The 25,009-nt window shown below is 37.0% G+C and overlaps 1 protein-coding gene across 3 annotated transcripts in view; it reads right to left on the bottom strand.

Moving 5' to 3' along the window:
- The window catches only part of WDFY3 (WD repeat and FYVE domain containing 3), a 305,264-nt gene that overhangs the window by 262,312 nt on the left and 17,943 nt on the right, over positions 1–25,009 (bottom strand). For all 3 annotated transcript variants that reach the window (XM_030819090.1, XM_030819089.1, XM_030819088.1), the window contains exon 2: positions 8,499–8,592. The gene's annotated coding sequence lies outside the window, so the exon portion shown is untranslated. The remainder of the gene's footprint in view (positions 1–8,498; positions 8,593–25,009) is intronic.

Consider the following 25,009-nt stretch of genomic DNA (forward strand, 5'->3'; position numbering starts at 1 on the left):
GCAAAGCATTAGGATTATCTACTGATGTTGGAAGAAGATGAAGGTTTAAAAAAAAAAAATCTCATCTCAAAAAGTTTTAATTTTAAACCATGACTGGTTCAGAGATGACTACAAAAACGCATTCCTATGGGGCTTTTTGAAACTTGTTTTGGACTAGGCAATTATATAGGTAAGAAACAGTTAGAGATGTTGTTAAGGAGAAAAACAATTCTTGCATCATAAACATATGATACATGATTTGCTTCCTACAAAACATGCAGTATGACCAAATAAGAGAACCAAGCTGAAAGGTCAAAAATTAAGCAGAAGAGAAGAAATGATGAGGTAGAAGGGAGGGAAGGAGACCTTTATAAATAATTTCAACTATTTGGAGGAGGAAAGAATCAAAATATCCTAATTTTTATAAGAAAACACAAAGTAGTTAAAACTTAACAACTTACAAAGTAGTTTTAAACTTAACAAAGTAGTTAAGTTTAAAAAAGCAAGCAAAGATTAAAAAGAACCTGTACTTCCTTCCCTATATGTTTTGAAATCTGGTAATTCTTTAACTCATATTTCAATCTGGAACATAGACATATTCACAAAAAAATCCTTCAGTCAAAATATACTGCATCTTTACTTTCAAAATATGATCCTCGGCTAGTCTTTTTGAGGTTCCTCCCCCAATACACACAAAGAAGATAATAAGCAGCTTCAGAGTCTGTATTTCAGATTTTTTTTAAATTTTCTGTCTTCCTTCTATATCACTTATATTGTCTAACACTTTCAATTTTCGTATTTCACTTTACTTATGCATAGATCCTTTTTCTCAAAGGAGAAGGAGTTTAGCTTTCTTAGGATGCTACCAAAGGGCTTCAGTCATCTCACAACCAAATTAATCCATGTAAAGACGGCTTTTAGTAGAGATCTTCAGAAAACTGAGGTACCCTCAAGGGACACTCACATGACCACAGGGAATGACTCGACCTTTATAAGACAATGAAGAGAAAAGGCATCACTTCTCCACACTTCTTTCCCCTATGTGAAAACAAAACAAAATGAGAAACAGAAGAGGGGGGCTAGTGGTTAACAACATTTAAAAAGAAAATGAAAACCTGACATCCTAGTGCTTGTAATTTTTAAGAACTTATTGACTACAAAACATCACCTCTGACCTAAGCAAAGAGAACACACTTATTTCCTCTATTTCCTTTTTCTCCTTTCTTTGTAAGTCAATAATTAAAGTGATGCCTTTAAACTTATCTCTTTTTATGCAAATTCTATTCCATTTTTCAAAAATAAACATCACTTCTTGGCTTTTGGCTAAGATCAAGTGAAAAAATAAAGTCAGTATGCTAATAAAATATGTAACCAATCAACTAAATACCAAGGGATATATATATTATTTGCTGTGGACATGATTTTGTTTATATTTCAATCTCAAAAATTCTGAAGTAAAAATGAAGTTAAGAAAAAAAAAATGATTCTTATTAACAACAAATAGCAGCTAACATAAATTTAGCTTCTATTTACTGTGTGCCAGGCAGAGTATTAAGTTCTTTACATGCATTATCACATTTAATCCTTTGATACTTCTAAGTACTACTAATAAACCCATTTTACAGATAAGGAAATAAGAAGAGGTTAGAAAAATCTGTCCTGGGGTAAAAAGCTGTAAGTAGGTCAGATGTGGTGGTTCACACCTGTAGTCCCAGCACTTTGGGAGGCCGAGGTGGGAGGATCACAAGGTCAGGAGTTCATCCTGGCCAACATGGTGAAATCCCATCTCTACTGAAAATACAAAAAATTTGCTGGCGTGGTGGCAGGTGCCTGTAATCCCAGCTACTCAGGAGGCTGAGGCAGGAGAATTGCTTGAACCCAGGAGGCAGAGGTTGCAATCAGCAGAGATCGCGACACTGCACTCTAGCCTGGGCGACAGCGTGACACTCAATCTCAAAAAAATAAAAAATGAAAATGCTGTAAGCAATAATATGATTTAAACTAGAAAATATGATTAAGTTTGAGACCTTAACCAAACCAATATTGCAGTTTTTTCACTTTCATATCTGCTTTATTAATACACCTTATATATTTTTAATCATACTGTTGATAAAGATCAATGTATAATTTGTCCCCAAAACAAGTGCTAAATAAGGAATACTAAGGGGTGAAAATCAATGTGGCCGGGCGTGGTGGCTCACGCCTGTAATCCCAGCGTTTTGGGAGGCCAAGGCAGATGGATCACGAGGTCAGGAGATCGAGACCATCCTGGCTAACACGGTGAAACCCCGTCTCTACTAAAAATACAAAAAAAATTTGCCAGGCGCAGTGGCAGGCGCCAGCTACTCCGGAGGCTGAGGCAGGAGAATGGCGTGAACCCAGGAGGCAGAGCTTGCACTGAGCCAAGATCGTGCCACCACACTCCAGCCTGGGCGACAGAGCAAGACTCCGGTCTCTAAAAAAAAAAAAAAAAAAAAAAATCAATGTGATGTGGCCATACAAACATCAGGCTCTATTTAATAAATCAAAATTCTATAGAAAAAGGAAAAAAGTTTCACAACAGAAGTGGTGATTAAAAAGATTAGTGTTTCTAAGACTTAAATTTTAAATATCACTTCTTCAAATGAAAGAAAATTGAATTAGATTTTAAAATCCTAAAACTCTATTTAGTAACACAATTTTATTTTGCTACTTATTTTTTTCTGATTATAAAAACTTTTTATACTTTGTAATTTAAACTTCACATCAGGTATCTTTATTCATTTATATTTTCCTGAGTTCCCTTCCAGCTTTTTAAACTCTCTCAACACATGTTTTCTTTCTAATACATTTGACACAGACTTTCATTTCTGGGTGATGTTTTTCTAAATCATGAAATTTGCAACATTATTTTCCTCAAATAGTCTAACGCCTAAAATCTAGTCATAAATCTATGCAGTTCCAGAAGTTTTCATAATAAAAAGGAGGCATATTATAAATCAGAACTGTCAGCTCAGTATCCTGGTAACAGCATCCTAAGAGCATAAGCTTAAACCTTCCCCTTTGCCATAATCAGTTCAACAGACCTTCCCCTCTGCCATAATCAATTCAACAGAATTTTTTCTGAGAAAAAAATTATCAATTGTTCAAAAATAAGAATGCCTTCCCCAGTCCACTATAGGCATACCAAAAGAAAGTCTTAAATTTTTGTATGATTTCTGCTACACTCTGCTAACAAGTAAAAAGGAATACCACATAGAAATCCTATTAAATTATATTTACTTAATTTCTGTATACTATGACTTAAACGTCCAAATCTAGTGAGAGTTAAAGATGTCTCAACATTTCTAACAATGAGGTGTTTGTTTACTAGTAAATATATTCTATTTAGAGTAATTCATAAATAATAAACAACTACTTATAAAAATAGCCACTTGTAAAATCATATAAAAATCATGTCATCATATGCTTAAATATATGCTCCATCTAACCTAATGAAGTTTTTAAAAACAATCTTTTCTCCATGAACTTGAGATTTTCTTAGACTAAATTTACTAAAGAAATGTTATTCCATATGTTACACACACACACACAGACACACACACACCTTATAGATTAACTCCTACAGATAATGCCAACTAGGTCAAATTTCACTTCCAGAAACACAACTATACGGCCTTCCATAAGAAGAATTACAAAAAGAACCCATAAAATTAGTTTCCAAATACGATGGTGGTTGATTTGGAGTGTCAACATGACTGGATTAAGGGATACCCAGTGAAATGGTTTGGCTTTGTGCCCCCACCCAAATTTCACCTTGAATTGTAATCCCCATAATCCCCATGTGTCAAGGGCGGGGCCAGGTGGAGGTAATTGCATCATGGGAGAGGTGTCCCCCATGCTGTTGTTGTGATAATGAGTGAGTCTCAGGGGATCTGATGGTTTTATAAGTGTCTGGCATTTCCTCTGCTGGCATTCATTCTCTCTCCTGCTGCCCTGTGAAGATGTGCCTTCAGCCATGATTGTAAGTTTCCTGAGGCCTCCCCAGCCATGTGGAACTGTGAGTTAATTAAAGCTCTTTTCTTTATAAATTACCCAGTCTCAGGTATTTTCTCATAGCAATGTGAGAATGGACTAATATACCCAGATAGCTGGTAAAGCAGTAATTATTCTCAATGCTTCAGCAGGCATTGAGCTCATCCCGTTTCTGCTGAAAGACAAAACCAGGTGGTGTGGAATTTGATTAGAACGATTGGGGTGTCCCAGGTGTGTCTGTGAAGGTGTTTCTGAAGGAGATTGACATTTCAGTCAGTGGACTGAGTAAGGAAGATCTGCCTCAATATGGGTGGGCACTGTCAAATCAGCTGGGGACCCAGATGGAACAAAAAAAGTAGAAGAAGGGTGAACTTGCCCTCTTTTCTGAAGCCAGGATACCCTTCATTGTCTGTCCCTGAACGTCAGAGCTCTTTGTTCTCTAGCCTTTGGATTCTGGGACTAGCATCAACCCCTCTCCCTTCTCCGTGCTTGACTCTCGAGCCCTCGGCCTTAGACTGAGAGTTACAGCATTGGCTTCTTTGGTTCTGAGGCCTTTGGACTTGGACTGAGTCGCTACCAGCTTCCCTGGTTCTCCAGCTTCCAGACAGCCTATGGTGAGACTTCTCAGTCTCCATAATCGACTAAGCCAATTCCCCTAATAAATCCTTTCTCATATATATCACTATCTAAATATATATTCAATTGATAGCCTGTCTCTTGGGTAACCCTGACCAAAACACCATAGATTTTTCCATCAGTGTAAATGATAAGAACTGCTAGCTGGATGATATGGTATATATGATTGTACCACTACATTCTATAAAAGTAACTGTAATTGAGCAGTACCCTTGGCCAGTTTGGTGTATTAAATATCGTCACATATGGCAGCTAATTTCTAATACTTTATAATACCTTAGTTGTTGAAAATGACCACAAAGAAGTTGATAAAATTAAGGTAATCTTAATAACCTCAGACCTCTTACTCTTAAATTTTTTTAGGGAAATGAGATTAGACCTCTGCATATTTTATGAGAAATATCATGTTAATAACATAGCGAAGTGAAAAGTCACGTGCCACTTCAAGTCCACACAGGACCAAAACATAACTCATTTTATACATACTAGTAGTCAGCCTCAAAAGTGGCTTCCAATGACCCTACCTCCTGGTATTTACACCCTTGTGTAATCCCCTCTCCTTGAATGTGGGCTAGACCTAGTGAATCACTCCTAATAAACAGAATATGGAAAAAGTGAAGGCATGCCACTTTCAAGACTATATTACAAAAACACTGGGCCTTTCATCTTGCTCACCCTCTCTTGTTAGCTTGCACTAATGGAAGTTGATGCCATGTTGTGAGCTGCCCTACAGAAAAGGCTCAAGTGGCAAGGAACTGAAGTTAGCTTCTCAAAAACAGCCCACACAAGGAGCTGGGTCCCTTAGTTCAACAATCAGTGAAGAACTAAGTGCTGCCAATAATCACATGATTGAACTGGAAGCAGATCCTCCTCCAGGACCTTCAGATGACACCACAGGCCTAGCAGACATGTTAGGTGCAGCTTTGTGAGAGATCCTAAGCCAGAGGACTCAGTTAAGCTGCACTCAGATTCCTGATCAACAAAAACAGATAATGTTTGCAGTTTTAATGAGAAGTTTTGGGGTAATTTGTTATGTAGGGCAATAGATTGAATTGTCCCCCCCACCAAATTCCTATGTTGAAATCCATACCGTCAGTACCTCAAAATGTGACCTTATTTGAAGCTAGGGTCTTTAAAGAGGTAATCAAGTTAAAATGAGGCCATCAGGGTGGGCTCTAATCCAATATGACTGGGGTCCTTAGAAATCTGGACATAGGACCGGGCGTGGTGGCTCATGCCTGTAATCCCAGCACTTTGGGAGGCCGAGGCGGGTGGATCACCTGAGGTCAGGAGTTCGAGAACAGCCTGGCCAACATGGCAAAACCCTGTCTCTACTGAAAATACAAAAAATTAGCTGGATGTGGTGACGCACACCTGTAATTCCAGCTACTTGGGAGGCTGAGGCACGAGAATCGCTTGAACCCAGGAGGCGGAGGTTGCAGTAAGTCAAGGTCGCACCACTGCACTCCAGCCTGGGCAACAAGAGAGAAACTTCGCTCAAAAAAAAAAAAAAAAAAAAAAATCTAGACACAAGAGACATGCATAGAAGGAAGACCGTGCAAAGAGACACAGGGAAAAGATGGCCACCTAAAAGCCAAGAAAACAGGACTGGAACAAATCCTTCCCTCACAGGCCTCAGGAGCCAACCCTGCAACACTGACTTCAGACTTCCAGCATACAGACTGTGAGACCATAAATTCCTATCATTTAAGCCACCCAGTTTTTAGTACTTTGTTATGGCAGCCCTCACAAACTAATATACGTGGCAATAGATAACACACACATACTTAATTCAAAATAACTTCTATCAACAATACCAAAATGAACCTCCATTTAGGACTGAAGTAGATGCCCAAAGGTCTTTATTAAGAAAAAAGATATTAGTCTATACCAGAAAATCTTAGGACCACAGATATTTTAGTGAGCTGGGACCTCTGCAGTCATATAATCTAATCTACTCATTTCAAAAATTGATGATGATAATAATAATGATGTGCCAGGAACACATACATTAATTCTTTATAATAATACCATGAGCTACTACTATCATCCACTCCTTTTTTAAGATGTAGAAATTGATGTCCAGAAGTAAAGGTCACAAAGCTAGTATGTGGCAATGCCAGGATCTGAATAAATTGAGGTGCACAGAGAAAAAGTAATTTACCCAAAATCATAGTTGGCAGCTCAGCTGGGTACCTAATAGTACGTCTCCTATATTCAAATCTTTTTTCTCAAAAAGTCAAATGAAAAAGGTTTCCTTTCTCAAAATATCTTATTGCACTGTACCATTTTATTCACGAGAGTCAAATAAACGTCCATCAACTGGTGAAAGGATACACAAACTGTGGACCATGCAAACAATGAAATACTACCTAGCATTAAAAGGATCAGAAGTTTTATCCTTTTTAATGCTGGGTAACACAGATGAATGCAATAACATGGATATATCTTTAAAGTATTACAATATTCCCCCTTTATCCATGATTTCACCCTCCACGGTTCATTACCCACAATCCAAAAATATTATATACAATAATATATTTTGATAGAAACCACATTCACATAACTTTCACTGCAATATTTTTTACTATAATTGTTCTATTTTATTAGTAGTTATTATTGTTAATCTCTTACTGTGCCTAATGTATAAATTATACTTTGTTACAGGTAAGTATGTATAGAAAAAACATAGTATACATAGGGTTCCCTACTATCTGTGGTTTCAGCCTTCCACTGGGAGTCTTGAAACATATCCCTCTCTGCTAAGGGGAGACTACCGCACATGTGGAAGAAGTACTACTAAACCTTATTATTAGTTATCCACATTTTAGTAGGAATAGTGGACCTTTTTCAGAGAACAGTCTTTAAAACAAAGAAAGCCAATGAAAAGCTTTTAAATTACCACGCCCTAAGCCACAATTTGCCTAAAGGTATCTGATTGAGCAATCAGAGTCTGTTCCGGCAAAATCAGTACTGAGTGCTTAGTTAGCCTTTCTTTGGGATCTGGATTATAAGGTATTATGCTTGGGAGACAGTGGCAAGCAGGCTTCACCTCACAAAGAATAGAAATGTGATGGTAGCTAGTTCCCAAAGAGAGAGAGAAGAATGAGATGGACATGCAGAGAAGAGACACTCTGCTGAGAGCGTGTGGGAAATCTGATTGTCTTTAGTCCTGGGTTCTTATTTGCAGTTCAGCTGCATTTCTGTTCTTGGATCCTGTGGCATCTCCTGGGACAATCCCAGAAGTTTTCCCATTTTTGGTTAAAATAATTTGATTACTTGCAATCAACAGAGAACCAACATGATCAAAAAGGTACTCTCTCTAAAGCTGAAGAACATTATTAAAAAACTAATAACCTCATGTAACAAATAAACTTTTTAATAACAACAAAGTAAAGTAAAACATAAAAACTAAGGGTAGCCACAGTACTCTCAAGGGCCTCACAAGACAGTTTATTCCTTAAACTAGTCACTCAAAGAAACTACAATACAATGGATTAAAGAGTTTCAAAGCATGTGCTTTAAAAACAACTAGATTTTTCCAGGAAAAAAACAGAGGAAATGATGCTTTAAAAATATGACTTTTATCATCTGTAGGTACCAACAAGAAAAGTAATACTGATTTAAAGCCAAAATTGAAACTGAAGATAACTTATTCTAATGTAGCCCTATTTTGGTGCAGAAAATTAACAGCCAACAAGCAAAGACGGCTTGCCCAAGCTTACCAGTCATCAGTGGTAAAGGACGGTTGAAACTCAACTCCTGAATCACAAGTCACTGGTCTTGCTGCTGCACAATAACGCAGCAAAGACAATCACAATTCTGTTCCTGGCTCCTTTTTCAACAAATAAAACAATCCTAAAACTGACCTGATTCTCTGTTCTGGGCTGGCATGAACCTGCTTAGAAATGATAAGAATGGCAGGCACTTTCTTCCTGAAGCAGACGTGGAGAAGTATTATACCTGATGAAGGAAAGGAAAAGAAAACTCAGTTTACGTTCAGAATATGCATCATGAGTCATTCATTTTCTACTGATTCTCTTTACCTCCTTACTTGTTGTCTTGCTTGTTTAATAATGGAACATATAGCACTTTATTTAAAATAGATTAAATTTGCTATTAAAAATCCATGAAAAATATAAAGTTATTTAAAGCTGGTCTCTACAGACCATCTGATTCCACTTCTTCATTTTACTGATAAGGAAACTTTGACCTGGAGAAGTTATGCAAAGAATCAATGACAACACAGCTACTTAGTGTTAGAGCCAGATTCAGAACTCAACCCTTACCACTTACAGTCCAGTACTCATTTGTATATCACAGACCACACAGCCTCTTTTCTTGGAGAAAAAATTCATGCTATTTCTCTAGGTGTATTTGTCATGCATCTCAAGATAAATGCGGTATAGAGCAGAATTGATTTGTTCTAAATTAAAATTTAAAAAATTGCTGCCTCATTCAAAGGTCATACTCTAGTCTCAAGTTATTTGGGTTGTCTTATACAGGATATATAAATGTTTCCTTTCATTTACCAGTCAATATTTCAATATGAAAACATTAGCATATGAATCATGAGATCTAGTTTCTAGGCCTCTAGTAACTCTGCTCTCAACAAGTTCTATAGTGTAGTCAAACACATTTTGGTCCTAAAGTTCTTTAATTCAAAAATGAGGAGCCTGGACTAATTCCTAGGGGCCTTCTAACTCTAAAATGTTATACTAAAGAATAGCATCATCTTTAATGACATTTGCCTTTTCAGATGAGCTATGTGTTTTTGTTATGTAACTTTATTTGTTAAACTCTTTAATCATATTATTATAGTTCAAACAAAATCATTCAGAATCATTGAAGGCAATATTGCCTTCAATAGACAGGTAATTATTCAAAAACCTAACCGATAATAACCTAGTTTTGCTGGTTTATCTCATTACCTGGCTGGTTCTATTACAGAAACCCAGCTAGAAGTAGGAGAAAAATCCTTCTTTTTAATTTTTATTTTTAATTTTTACCTGTACATAGTAAATATATAGATTTATAGGGTACATGAGATGTTTTAATACAGGCATACAATGTGTAATAATCATATCAGGGTAAATGGGGTGTCCATCATCTCAAGCATTTATTTTTTTGTGTGTTATGAACATTCCAATTATACTTATTTTTTAATGTACAACAAATTATTAACTATAGTCACCCTGATGTGCTACCAAATACTAGATCTTATACATTCTTTCTAACTATGCTTTTGTACCCATTAACCATCCCCACTCCTGCCCCACCCACTACCCTGCCCAGCTTCTGGTAACCATCATTCTATTCTCTATTTATGAGTTCAATTGTTTTAATTTTTAGCTCCCAGAAATGATTGAGGACATCCAGAGTTTGTCTTTCTGCCCCTGGCTTATTTTGCTTAACATAATGTCCTCCAGTTTCATCTACGTTGTTGCAAATGACAGGATCTCATTCTTTTTTATGGCTGAATAGTATTCCTATGTGTATATACCACAATTTCTTTATCCATTTGTCTGCTGATGGACACTCAGTTTGCATCCGAATCTTAGTTATTGGTAACAGTGCTCATAAATATGGGAGTGTAGATATCTCTTTGATATACTGATTTCCTTTCTTTTGGGTATAAACCTGGTAGTGGGATTGCTGGATCGCATGGCAGTTCTATTTTCAGGTTTTTAGGAACCTCCATACTGTTCTCTATAATATCTGTACTGATCTGCATTCCCATCAACAGTGTACGAGGGTTCCCTTTTCTCCACATCCTTGTCAGCATTTATTATGGCCTGTCTTTTGCATAAAAGCCATTTTAACGGGATGAGTTGATATCTCAGTGCGGTTTTGATTTGAATTTCTTTGATGATCAATGACACTGAGCACCTTTTAATGCATGTTTGTCATATGTATGTCTTCTTTTGAGAAATGTCTATTCTGATCTTTTGCCCATTTTTTAAATCAGATTAAGGAAAAGTACTCTTTAAAAGTCTACCTCTTGGGTAGTTTCTAAGAAATATCCTGAATTATTTCCTCAAATCATTGATCTAGTTATTCATCCAATAAGTTTTTACTGAGTCACTTGCCAGATGGCAGATACATACAGGCTTAATGAGACAGAAAGCTTAAAAACAAGATAATTCTAGTGAAATACTGAGTGCTGTTAGGAATTCAGGTGGTAGTAGAGAGTAGGCAGAATTAATGACATGTCTCCTAAATTATGACTTCAGATTATAGCTTATCTTTTAATATATTAATCATTACATACAACAATTATTTGGAATATTTTAAACTCAAAGCAAAGTAATAGAATGAACATCCAGATACCTGTCACCCAACTCAAGAACCTAAGGTTAAGTTATTCGTATTGTTCTACTAATTTGTTCCTCCTCCATTCCATACTCCACCTCTCTTATCCCTGCCACCCCCTGTAACCGCAATCCTGTATTTTGTGTTTACCATTACTTTGCTTTTTAAACAGTGTATCACATAGGTACATCTTCCTGAACAATATAGTGTTCCATTTTGCTTGGTTCTGAAATCTATCAAAATGGTATCAAAATCTATCCTCCTGTCTTGTAGGATTTGGTTTTTTAATTCAACATTACATTTCCAAAACTCACCCACGTTGTTGCATATAGTTGTAGTTCATTCATTTTCACTGCAGAATAATACTGCATCATACAAACATACTACAATTTAATTATCCATTCTCTTGTCAATAGCTTATTTTCCCCTCCAAGTTTTGTTTTGCTATTATGAACATTTATGTTATGAAAGTTCTGACATGTGTCATGTTCCACATGTGTCCGAGTTTCTCTTAAGTACATGCCTAAGAGTTAGGGAGTAATCTTAAATTTAACTTTGCATGATGATGCCAATTTTTACTTTCCCTAAAGTGTGTTTGGCAATTTATAACTTCACTACCAAAAAGTAGTAGCAGAACTACCACATCTACAGCCTCTCCAACATGTAGTTAATGCCAACTTTTTAATGCTGGGTATAGAATGGCATCTAATTGTGGTCTTAGTTCGCACTTCCTTGTCAATTAATGATGCTGAGTATTTCTTCATGTTTCTTGACTATCTCATATTTTCTCTTGTATGAAATGCCTATTCATATATTTTACCCATTTTCCTCCTGAGTTATTTGCCATTTTCATATTGTTTCATGTGTATTTTATATGTATTTGGATGCCCATTACTTGGTTTTACCAGTCTTGACCAAAAACAGGCAATTGTTGAGATAAGGGAGCAGAAGCAAAAATAGCAGGCGGCCAGAAAACTGGCAACAGTAAGTTAGAGTACCAATGATTTCCTCAACCCATTTTTTAATATAAATGTGATCTACAGACATCTTAAAGTATCAGAAATCTAAAATATTATAAAATCAATCTAGATTTACAATCTTTCATTTTAATATAAACTTAGCCAAGAACAAATGCTACAAAATGATTTCAGTACATTCTAACTACAATATGCAATATAATATAATTCTCAGGAATCAAGTTTTACACAGGTCACAATTTAGACCACAATTTAAAGTTCCCATTTTGACCCTGACACTTTACATATTTTTACTTCATGCTTTGCTTGCCTCCAATTTAGAATAAGTCAGTTACATCGTCAGAGGGTTAAGTTTAAATGTATATGCACATACGTATAAAAACTAAATTTCAAAATTAAACTGTGTAAATTGAAATGCCACAGAAACCTGAACTCCAGACTTAGCTAGATGATTAGCTATATCTCCCTGGCCTATCTATGTCTTCTGAGTTGGTTTTCTTATATTAATACTTAAAACGGAAATTGTGCTGGGTAAATTCCAAGACCCTTTGAATCAATCATACTCTTTGGGCTGGGAGCGGTGGCTCACACCTGTAATCTCAGCCCTTTGGGAGGCTGAGGCAGGACTATCACTTGAGAACAGCAGTTTGATACCACCCTGGGCAACATAGTGAGACCCCCATCTCTATAAAAAATCAAAAAATTAGCTGGGCATGGTGGCAAACACCTGTACTCCTAGGTACTTAGGAGTCTGAGGCAGGAGGATCACTTAAGTCCAGGAGATTGAGGCCACAGTGAGCTATGAACGTGCCACTGCCCTTCAGCCTGAGTGACATAGCGAGACCCTGTCTCTTTAAAAAAAAATTATTTGGCTTGAAGATCAATGAGAAAATTTTTTTCCAAATAGCCCAGAAAGATTTTGTGGAGTCTCTTTCCAAACTTTATACAAAGTAGCCAGTTAAACTAAATAATAACAAGAAATAAATTTTCAAAATTCTTAACGAGCAGTTCTAGAGTCCTCCTAAGGCCTCCCAGGACTCCTGCCAGGTAATCTGATGAAATGCATCATACAAGAAAAAAAAAATTCAAAAGCCACAGGCAATCAGAAGAGAACTTCCAGAATCTCTCATGACATTTACCTCTCCACCTCAATCTGTACCCTTTCACTGAATTTCAGGATTCACATCAAAATCTAACTCCTCTACTTTGCTACTAGATGTTACATGCCTAGAACACCAATGTCATTGCTCTAGGAAATCCCACTTCTCTCTCCTATGTCATCAATTCCTCCTTCCAATAAAGCAAAATCATTGGCAAATACATTTCCAATCATTAGAAAACAAACAACAAAACCTCTCGACTCCTTATATGCCTCTAGGTGATGGCCAATATCTTTTATTCCTTTTTTAGCAAAACATTACAAACATGTACTCCTTGTCTACAATTATACTTCCATTCAAATTTAACACACTCCAATTAGACTTTTACTATACAACATCACTGAAACTTAAGGTCATCAATTACCTGAATATTGTTAAATCCAAAGGCCTATTAGTTCTCATCTTTCTTATCTGCAGCATTTGGCATGACATATCACATGCTGATACACTTTCTTTTCTTGGCTTCCAGAACCAACTCTATTGGTTTCATCCTATCTCATTAACCTCTCCTTGTCAGCCTTCTTTGCTAGTTCCTCCTCTTCTCCTTGACCTTTAAAGTTTAGGTTCTTAGCCTTCTTCTCTAACCCACTGGCAAGTACTATTGACTTTATCTACAAAAATACTGAGAATCTGACCACTTCTCGCCACTTGCATAGTTACTATTTTGGTCAAAGTCTGTATTGTCCCTCACTTGGATTTTTGCCATAGGTTAGTAACTGGCCTCCCAACTTCTACCCTTGTCCTATTTTCAAGTCCTCTCTCATCGAAGTAGCCAGAGTGATCCAGACAACCTAACATAAATCATAAATCGCATAACATCTGCTCCCAAAATCTCCCAATGGCTTCCCATCTCACTCAGAGTAAGCCATTTTTTAAAAAAAAATGACATAAAAGAACCTATAAAATTTGGCCCCCATTACCTCTAACTTCATTTTCTACTAACTTCCTTGCCATTCTTTTTACAGGCCAGGCACATCCTTGCCTTGGGGCCTTTATACTTGCTATTCTCTCCTTATATGCTTTTCCAAGAGATGATTACAGTAGACCCTTCCTTATCTGTGTGGGTTGGGGGTTGGATATGTTCCAAGACCCCCAGTACATTCTTTCCCATACATATATACTTGTGATAAAATTTAATTTATAAATTAGGCATAGTACTCTTATGCTTTGGGGCCATTATTAAGTAAAATAAAGGTTATTTGGATATAAGCACTGAGATACTCTGACAGGTGTATTTCCCTTCTAATCCTATTTGTCTATATCCTTCCCTGAAAATGTAAAATCAGTGAGAGCAATGGTTTTGTTTAGTTTAATGCTACAGCTCCAATGCCTAGAAAAGAATCTGGCACATAGCAGGCATCCAATTAACATTTTTTAAAATAAATAAACAGTTACTCTCTTAGGGCTAAAAATGGGAATCTTTCCTAGTTTATAAAACAAGATAATCTAAATAATCGGGGGACAACAACTAGATTTTTGATGTAAAAGAATCATTCTAAAATTTCTTCAAAAGATAATTGACAATGACGATAACCTCGAAATACTTTATTAGACATTGTAACTGATACTTCCATAAATTTGATAAATTAACAAATAGTTCCCCGTATAATTAGGTTTTAGACTCTGGCTATCCACAGAATGACTCATTTCTTTCCCACTAACTGCTGTCATATTTAACAATGGTTGGCATGCAGGGCCATAACACCAGCACACAGGAAAATATTACAAAAATGTTCATTCCAAACTGGTTCCAGAGAAAGAACCAAGCTCTTTATAAATGAGGAAAGTCTAAAAATAAAGGGCAGATATTTTTAAATGTTTTCAATATTTTGTTTGAAATAATTTCAAACTTACAGAAAAGTTAGTAAGAATACAAAAATCACTCATACTCAGATTCAGCCATTACTAATGTCACCTCTTTACTTTTTCATTTGTGCTCCTGAGCTCTTACACTTTCTTGCATTCACACACACACACACGCACACATACGCTTCCTTTCCTGGAGCAAATGAGAATAAACTATATACATCAAGCCCTTTGCTCCTCTGCTTCCAATGTGCATTTCTTTAGCAATACCTTCTCTTATAAGGAAAGCACAGTGATCAACTTCAGTAATTATAACATTGTTACAATATTTTTATCTATTCTATGGTCTATATTCCAATATTCTAATTTTTCAATTGATCCAATAACATCCTGCACGGTATATTTTCCCCCATTCAGTATAAGATCCAGTCTAGGGTCACGTACTGTATGTAGTTAGTGGTTCTCTCTTCTAAGCCTCCTTTAATTTGGAACACTTCCATAGCCTTTCTTTCTCTTTTATGACACTGACTTTTTTAGGGACCACAGTTCCCTCCCCGCTTTTTAAAGTAGAACATTCCTTATTTCGCACTTGTCGAATGTTTCCTCATGATTAAATTCAGGTTATTCAGTCTTGGCCAGAATACTACAGAGGAGATGATGTGTACCCTCAGGGTGTCCTATCTGGAGTCACATGGTGACCATCTGCCCCATATTGTTGTTGGATCGCACCAATGCATAATCACTATATTATCCCTTGCAATTAGTACACAGTCTGTGGGGTGATGCTTTAAGACACTGAAAATATCCTGCTTCTCATCAAAATTTCTCCCTCATTTAGTTATGACTCTTGCCCTACCTAATATCTACTATGCTGGCTACAAAATAATGATTTTTCCAACTCTAAAGCTCAGAGTCCTACTGGAAGAAAGAGCCTTCCTTTCTCCTCTATTCATTCACTTATTTTTATTATCATTATGGATTTATTGCTATTTCTAATGGTTCATAATTTATTATTATACTTACTTGATTATTAAATTATCTCAAATTTGGCTAGTAGGAATGCCAATAGGCTTCTTGTGACATGTTCTTATTTAAAGAAAAAAAGTTTCTATTTTATCGCATTAAAAAATAATCCAGGCTCACATGGTATGTGCCCTACCCTGTCCTAGAATCATCTATTTCTGTGAGGAGCTCTGGTTCCTTTGACTTGAGAATGGTATTACAGAATTCTAATTCCAAGAATTTGGAGTTAGGTATGCTCTTTGCCTCTTAGCCTTTTTGCTGGACAGAGCTAGAAAATGTATGAATGCATATACACATACAAATTTATGTATATATGTCTGTACATGCAATTACATGTACACATATATTGGCTTAAAACATAATGAACTCACACTGATACCTTCAATTCCAACCCACCTGTGCAGAATTCATTTTGCCTTCTCCCATCCCATATTTGTGTGTCCCTCCTTCTTCAGGGAGAACCCTCACTCCAACAACCTCAAAACATTTACTCAATCCCCAATACACCTAAAAAGTCCCAAAAGTGCTATGTCCACATCACTATGAAAAGTAAACCTAATAGAATGAGTTCAAGAGTTGCCTGCAAACTGTCTCTTTCAACTCTACCCAAGCTGAGGGTATACAGTTATAGTTATAGTACCATGTTATTAGTAATAAATTACTTAGATTTACTCTTTGTTGCCTCAGTGGGGGTACAATACTAATTTAAAATACATTCAGGTTCATTTGTTTCAGTGGATTAGGATTCTCCCCATTTACATCCTTATTTTGAATACTGAAAAAAACACACTATGAAAAGGCAAAACTATATTTAAAAAAAAAAAAGGTTTACTTTGAAGTGTCACTGCCTCCCATAAACCTCTGGCCACATTACCTCTCACTACCCCTTCTTTTTGTAAAGTCAAGCATATATATGTATGTGTTATTTTCTCTTTTTCCTTACACAAAAGATAGCACACTATATATTCTTGTTTATACTAACCAGCTCAATCCAGATTGAAGGAAGCTCTTCCCAAAGCCTTTTGTAAGATACAATATCCTGATATAAAAACCAGACAAAGAGATTAAGAGAAAAGAAGACTAGAAATTTCATATTTTTTATGAACATAAATGCAAAAACTTTTAAGAAGATATAAGGAAACCAAATCTGGCAGCATATAAAAGGGGTATTACATCATGATCAAGTGCATTTATCCTGGAAATGCCAGGCTAATTCAATATTCAAAAAATTAACATAATTTACCATTATCAATAAAATAAAGATTAAAAACCATATAATCTCAATAGATACTTTAAAAAATCACTTGCAAAATTCAACATCTATTAATGATAAAAGCTCTACTAAACCAGGAATAGAATGAAACTTACTCAACCTGATAAACAGCCTCTTTAAAACAGATATAGCTAATATCATATTTAATGAAGAAAGACTGAATGCTTTATCTTTTTAACATATACTGGAAGTCCTAGCCAGTGCGATAAGGCATGAAAAATAAATAAAAGGCAAAAATGGAATGGAAGAAGTAAAACTGTCTTTATTCCAGGCAGCATGATTATCTATATAGAAAACCCCAAAGAGTCTACCAAAGAAACCTCCCTAAGTTAATAAGGGAACTTAGCAAGACTGCAGTATACAAAATTCAATATACAAAAATCAATTGTGTTTCTACATATTAACAATGAAAACATTGAAAGTTTTATATAGATAGATAGACAGACAGACAGACAGATAGATAGATAGATAGATAGATAGATAGTACCATTTATAATAGCACCCAAAACACATGAAATGCTGAGGGGTAATTCCAACAAACTATGTGCAAGATTTGTATACTGAAAACTATAAAATAATGATGAAATAACCACTAATGAGATAATCACTGATAACCATGATGAGATAAACCAAAGATGACTTAAGTAAATAGAGAGATATTCTATGTTCATGGATTTGGAGGCAATATATTCAAGGAATCAGTGCTTCCCATATTTACCTATAGATTCAATGCAATCCCAATCAAAATTAGAGTAGACTTTCGTTTTTGGAAATCAACAAGATGACTCTAAAATTTATACGAAAAAGAAATCAAGAATAGTCAAAACAATTTGGAAACAAAACAAAATTGGAGGACTCATATTATCTGATTTCGAGACTTACTATAAAGCTACAGTAATCAAGATAGTGTGGCAGTGTAAAAGCACCTAGATCAATGGAAAAGGACAGAAATTCCAAAAACAGATACACACAAACGTGGTCAATTGATTTTTGACAAAGACGTCAAGCAATTTCATAGGGAAGGAAAAACTTTTCACTAGCCAGTGCTAGAGTAATCGGATATCCACAAGCCAAAAATAAATAAATAAATAAATAAAACTCACAAAAACTTAAATCAACCCACACATCACACTATATACAAAATTTAACTCAAACCAAATCACAGACATAAATGTACAATCTAAAACTATAAATAAAACTTCCAGACGAAAACTTTGGAGAAAATCATTGTTACTTTGAGTTAGGCAAAAAATTCTCTAACAGGATATAAAAAGTAAAAACCATAAAAGAAAAAAATGGGCAAAGTGGACATCACCAAAATTAATTTCTGCTTATCAAAACACAGTGTTATAAAAATGAAATTAAGCCAAAAACTGGGAGAAAGTATTTATAAAACACATACCAGACTGGAACCCAAAATATATAATAAATTCTTTAAACAATAAAAAAAAAGCAAACTAATTTTAAAAAGAATAAAAGATGTTGACACTTACTTTTAAAAAAAGGACACATAGAGCAAACAAGCAATGAAAGCTCACTACCATTATTTACGAAAAGCAAATTAAAAACATTTTGAATGCTGCTATGAACATTAGCCTTTTTGTGGACATGTGTTTTCATTTCTTTTATACCTATACCTAGGAATGGAATTTATAGATCCTAATGAATATGTTTGAATTTATGAGACACTAGTTGACTGTTTGCTAAAATGGCTATACCATTTCACCAGGAATGAATGAGAGGAAATTTCCAGTTGCTGCATATCCTTACCAAACTTAACATCATCAGATTTTACATGTATTCATCATTCACATATCCTCAGTAAAGTATCTGTTCAAATTATTTGTTCATTTTTCAACAGGGTTGTCTTCTTATTATTGAATTGTGAGAGTTCTTTATATATTCTGGTTCATATCCTTTGCCAGGTATGTATATGTTTTGCAAGTATATTTACCAGTCTGTGGCTAACCTTTTTATTTTTTTTTTTAATGGTGAAGCATGTTCATTTTGAGAAATTTCATTAAGCTTCAACTTACAATTTGTTTACTTTTACTTATGTATATACAGTAAATTTGAACAACACGGGTTTGAACTGTGTTGTCCACTTTATATGTGGATTTTCTTCTGCCTCTGCCACATGAGACAAGGTCAACTACTCCTCTCTTCCTCCTCCTCTTCGGCCAACTCAGGGCGAAGACAATGAGGATGAAGACCTTTATGATGACTCACTTCCACTTAATGAACAGTAAATATATTTTCTATTCCTTATGATTTTCTTAATGTCATTTTCTTTTAACTAACTTTCCTGTAAGAATACAGTATATGGCCAGGTGTGGTGGCTCACACCTGTAATCCAAGCACTTTGGGAGGCTGAGGCGGGCGGATCACGAGGTCAGGAGATAGAGATCATCCTGGCTAACATCCAGTGAAACCCTGCCTCTACTAAGAATACAAAAAAATTAGCCAGGCATGGTGGTGGGCACCTGTAGTCCCAGCTACTCGGGAGGCTGAGGCAGGAGAAAGGCGTGAACCAGGGAGGCAGAGCTTGCAGTGAGCCGAGATCACACCACTGCACTCCAGCCTGGGTGACAGAGCAAGACTCCATCTCAAAAAAAAAAAAAAAAAAGAATACGGTATATAATACATATAACCCACAAGAAGTGCATAAATCGACTGTTTATGTTATCAGTAACACTATCAGTAATTAAGTTTTGTGGAAACCAAAAAAGTTATATGCAGATCAACTACACAGGGGGTTACTTCCCCTAGCCCCAACATTGTTCAAAGATCAACTGTACTTGAATAAATTTATTGAAAAACAAAACAAAACAAAAAAAACTTCTCTTTAAAGGTGACAAAATCATTATCAACTAGTAAATAGCCTAAGGGTGATACAATTTGGCCTACACATACTAAAAACTGGAAAATAAGTCTTTACACTACCAGTTATGAGCCGTGTTGGGTCCCTACCAGATGCACAGACATAAAAGCCTAAAATTAGCAAGGAAGAGCAACTGCTGAAGGCCCGCCTCTTGCAATTTGACCTCTGAATTATAAACATTCCAGATTAGGATATATTGCACTTTCTGTTAATTATAGAGCAAATTTTAAATGGAAACTTTAGGTTGATGGGGAAAGCAAAGAAATTCAACCTAAGTATAATTACATGAAAAACTAATTCATGTAATGATTTTCAATAAGCACCTGATTGTCAAATACATATGCTAAAACAAATAATAAGACTCTAAATATCTTTTTGCTGACTGAACAAGTAGCTTTATGTAAGTATCATTTATTAGTCTTTAATTATTCCAAAATTATCACTCCTAACTTTAAGAAGCAAAAATCAGCCAGGCATGGTGGCTCATGCCTGTAATCCCAGAACTTTGGGAGGCTGAGGAGGATGGATCACTTGAGCTCAGGAGTTCAAGACCAGCCTCTACAAACCCATTCTCTATGAAAAAAAATAAAATAAAAAATACAAAAAATTAGCTGGGCATGGTGGTGCACACCTGTAGTACCAGTTACTTGGAAGGTTGAGGTGGGAGAATCAGTTGAACCTTGAGGGAGGAGATTGCAGTGAGCCAAGATCTTGCCACTGTACTCCAGCCTGGGCGAGAGTCAGACCCTGCATCAAAAAATAAATAGGCTGGGTGCAGTGGCTCATGCCTGTAATCTCAGCAGTTTGTGGGGCTGTGGCGGATGGATCATCTGAGGTCAGGAGTTCGAGGCCAGCCTGGTCAACATGGTGAAACCACTCTACTAAAAATACAAAAAATTAGCCAGGCGTGGTGGCTAAGACAGGAGAATTGCTTGAACCTGGGAGGCAGGTTGCAGTGAGCTGAGATCACGCCACTGCACTCCAGCCTGGACAACAGAGTGAGACTTCCTCTCAAAAAAATAAATAAAAATAAATGAATAAATAATACATATAGTCACTGGATGTGGCTAAAAGTCTTAAGTTTTGGGAACTTATAGAATATATTATTACTTCTGTAGTAGATACTTCCTGGAGTAGCTGGAAAGCTTATAATCCTTCCCTTTTCTGTGTCATGATCAATGGCCTTGAAAAGATCAAAAGATAAGAGGGAGATTCTCAGAACAGCTACTTGAATGAACCTCTCACAACAGGGTCATAGCCTAGAAAAATTCCCGTCCCATGTGTATGTTCACCAGAATTGTGCTAACAAATCAAAATATAGAGCCTCTTAGTAATTGAGTGGATAAGATGACCCACATCATAGACCAACTCATACTCCTCCAGCCAGACTGGTCCTTGCTCAATAGGTTCATGAAAATCACCAGGTGGAAGGAGAAGCAGTTATGCAAGGGCAAATCTGCACGAACTCATTAAGACTGATGTCACTGTCACTACTGTTGAGAACACATTTGCCTGAGTCCCCCATAGACTACTTCTTAGCAGGTAAATTATAACAAACCCTTTGCATTACAGAAATGGTGATGGCTGGTTTTCACTATAAGACACACCAATTCTGAATTTGTCTCTGCCAGCACCATCATTCAAGATTAAGTGAATGCTTCATATAAATCACACTCACAGGACCTCTGGTCCAGGAACTCACTTCAAATGGTGATGGGCAGATGCCCAGGGACCTCACTAGTCTTATCAAATAGACTCTTACTCAGACACAGCTGTCCTCACAGAGGAGTAATGGCATTTTGAAGCTTGACATGCAAGTTGTTGTGCCACCTAAAACCTTCCGAAATTGGGGTGCTGTCCTACAGTATATAAAATAAGCTCTGAACCACCCACTAATATATAATGTCTCCCATCCTCCCATCTCCGGAACACACTGGATGTGGGAACCACGTGGTGATGCTGGAGGTGGTATATTTCATCTGCTTTCAAAGTTCTGCTTCTTGTCTCAAGAACTCTGGAATCTGTTGATCCAGAAATTTTATTTAGTACCCAAGAATGAAATACTTATACCAAGAAACAAAATAACTGTTTCACTCAATTGAAAGCAGAGTTTTATTTCCTCATAACAATAAAAAAACAAGCAAAAATGGAGGCTATAGAATTGACAGAGGTGACTGCTCTTGACCATCAAGAAGAAGACAGGTTGCTACTGCACATCTGGGGCTAGGAAGATCATGAGAAAAGAACTTGGGGGAATCTCATAGAGTATTCTCTGGCAGTGCCGTGCACAGTGTTAACGTGAGTGAAAGATTATCACAATTCTATACAGTTGGAACTACCAAACCTCAGATCCTTTCGGGAATGAAGGACTGAGTTAGCTTGCTAGAAATAGAACCCTGATAAGCCAGGACACTAGCAGAAGGTAAAAGAACTATCTAATCTGAAGTGAAACAGGTTAGGGCTTTGTGCTCGGTTGCAAAACTAACGACCGTAGCCACCATTTATTTCCTTAATAGTCACTGGTGTGTGATAAGTACCCTTGTCTTTCCCTTTAAATACATTTTCTCTTTATTTCCTCTTCCTTTCCCTTAAGCATGCAGATGGCAAGTTGGCAGGAGTTAAATTTAGGTTGTAAAATATCAAGAAAGAATCACAATGGCAGCATGGTATCACTCAGAGTCAGTAGCCCTATGGCACTGCCTCTGGATATGGTACTTCAACTTGCTTTTTGATTTTCTCCCACTGGAAAAACTGCATCAATACATGGGATAGCAGGGTTATCTCTACTAGTGGGGAGGAAAGCAAAGGGAAAGAGACAGGAAAAGCAGTGGTTAAGCTACCAAAGAGTGACATGTTCTAGACACCTAGGAGGGCTGCCCAGCTTTTGACCTCCCCTTCTTTGGGAACAACCCCCAGCACCGAGGTATATTCCTGGCGTGCTATACATCATAACTCTGCATACCCTGGCTCTAGTACAGACAGACACCTGATCTGAACGAGGCTAACTTAATCCTTTCGTTTTTTTTTTTTTTTTTGAGATGGAGTCTCGCTCTGTTGCCCAGGCTGGAGTGCAGTGGCGCAATCTCCGCTCACTGCAAGCTCCGCCTCCCAGGTTCACGCCATTCTCCTGCCTCAGCCTCCCGAGTAGCTGGGACTACAGGCGCCCACCACCAAGCCTGGCTAAGTTTTTTTGTATTTTTAGTAGAGACGGGGTTTCACCGTGTTAGCCAGGATGGTCTCAATCTCCTGACCTCGTGATCCACCCGCCTTGGCCTCCCAAAGTGCTGGGATTACAGGCGTGAGCCACTGCACCCAGCCAATTTAATCCTTTCTTGATGGAATATATAAATTGAAGATGCAAGGCAGAGAGAGACTAAATCTTTACAGCAAAGTCACCTTAATAGCAGGAGTCTAGGAAGAAGGTATAAAAATTCCTGCTAGGGGCCGGGCGCAGTGACTCACGCCTATAATCCCAGCACTTTGGGAGGCTGAGGCGGGCAGATCACCAGGTCAGGAGATCGATCATCCTGGCTAACATGGTGAAACCCTGTCTCTACTAAAAATACAAAAAATTGGCCGCATATGGTGGCACAGGCCTGTAGTCCCAGCTACTCGGGAGGCTGAGGCAGGAGAATCGCTTGAACCCAGGAGGTGGAGGTTGCAGTGAGCCAAGATTGTGCCACTGCACTCCAGCCTGGGCAACAGAGCGAGAATCTGTCTCAAAATAATAATAATAATAATAATAAAATAAAATAAAAATTCCTGATAGGCTGGGCGCAGTGGCTCACATGTGTAAACCCAGAACTTTGGGAAGCCAAGGCTGTCAGATCGCTTGAGTCCAGGAGTTCAAGACCAGCCTGAGCAACATATCAAAAAACCCCACATCTACCAAAAAAAAAAAAAAAAAAATTAGCCAGGCATGGTGGCATGTGCCTGAAGTCCCAGCTACTCAGGGGCTTAAGGTGGGAGGACCACTTGAGCCTGGAAGGTAAAGGCTGTAGTGAGTCATAATCATGCCACTGTAGTCCAGCCTAGATGAAAGAGTGAGACTCTGTCTCAAAAGTAAATAAATAAATAAATAAAATTCCTGCTAATGAGATCCTCAAAGCAACTCTGATTTCTTCTGTTCAAGACCCACTTGTTCAATCCATCATTCCATTCCCAGTATGAGTCCCATTAATTCCTTTTCCCCTCCTCAAGCTAGTAAGTGTCAACTGACTGCAACCAAAAAAATGCTACTATAACTTCTTATAGGAAGTAAATGAAAGGTCCGGGGGTTCTCATTTTAAGGTCAATTTATCATAATCATGCATTTTCCTTGCTTCCTCTTACCCAACTCAGAAAATAAATTCCTAAAGGGTTATTTTGCCTTCCAAAGTGTGACATGAGAACCCTCATGCCTAACATGCTTTTTCATATCCTCCTACTTCACAAGAAAGCATATTTACTTCAGTGTTTAAGTTTGTTGGTTTTAGCAGCAGTTCCCTGTTAAGACGTTACTATGAGGCATCAGCAGTTCTTTGCATCTCGTGATGCCATACCAATGCCAATAAAGCAGACTAAATGATTACTGATCAACAATACTTAATAGTATATAGAAAAAAAAAAGATACTTAGTAGTTCATCAAAGAATGTCAAGCCCAGCCTGTCTCTACTCTCCAAGTGCCTGGCTTTCCTGCCACTTAAATCCTAGATCACCAATACGGACTTATGATAGAAGATGTTTCGCAGTTTTGCCCCAATCTTTAATTCTGGATCAAGTCATCACTAACATTACCCAGCCTTCATACTGCAGATTAGACAGTTAGGATTTCTAGCTCGTTATGATGCCTAGCCTGTTCTACTCCTTCCCCTTCTGCTGTCCTTGCCCTGTTTATAGCTCAGCTATTATCACTAAGCTTCTGCTTAGACACTTTTGGAGGTCCCTAGGCTGATCCCTTCCTGGCTT

This window comes from Nomascus leucogenys, chromosome 9 (genome assembly GCF_006542625.1).
Source record: "Nomascus leucogenys isolate Asia chromosome 9, Asia_NLE_v1, whole genome shotgun sequence".
NCBI lineage: Eukaryota > Metazoa > Chordata > Mammalia > Primates > Hylobatidae > Nomascus > Nomascus leucogenys.